The following is an 830-nucleotide window of genomic DNA, read 5'->3' as shown; positions in this document are numbered from 1 at the left end:
CACCCCCACACATCACAGGTATGCACCCTCACAAACAGGCATGCACCCTCACACACAGGCATGCATCCTCACACACAGGCATGCACCCCCACACACAGGCACGCACCTCACACACAGGCATGCACCCCCACACACAGGCATGCACCCTCACACGCAGGCACGCATCCTCACACACAGGCATACACCCCCACATGCAGGCACGCACCCTCACACACAGGCATGCACCCCCACACACAGGCACGCACCTCACACACAGGCATGCACCCTCACATGCAGGCACGCAGCCTCACACACAGTTTTTTCAGTGTTGGGGAAGGAACCCAGAGCCACACTAGGCCTAGGCTCTACCAACTGGCCTATAACCTCAGGTCGGCTGTTTTTCATACTGGGGATAGAACCCACTGAGATCCCTACCCCAGCATGGGAGAAACACAAGGCCCACGGACCCACTCCTTCCTTCCATTTGAGCCTACATCAGCTTCTCTGGGCAATTACAAAAACAAAAAACACACCTCAGCTGAGAGGAGTGGAGGCATTAACAAGATGCAAAATACTTGGGTGACAGAGAGATTGGAGGATCCACCCAGCAGGCAGCCCGAGTGGCTGCAGGGCACCATAGTGATTCAGCTGAGGAAGCTCTGGCGTGCATGCGCGCACGCGCGCGCGCACACACACACACACACACACCCTCACACACACACACACACACTTTCTCATACACACCCTCACACACACACACACACACACTTTCTCATACACACACACTTTCTCATACACACACATACTTTCTCATACACACACACACTTTCTCATACACACACACTTTCTCA

This window comes from Microtus ochrogaster, unplaced genomic scaffold (assembly GCF_000317375.1).
Source record: "Microtus ochrogaster isolate Prairie Vole_2 unplaced genomic scaffold, MicOch1.0 UNK98, whole genome shotgun sequence".
In the NCBI taxonomy this organism is placed as follows: domain Eukaryota; kingdom Metazoa; phylum Chordata; class Mammalia; order Rodentia; family Cricetidae; genus Microtus; species Microtus ochrogaster.
Note: the sequence above shows the minus strand (reverse complement) of the source record.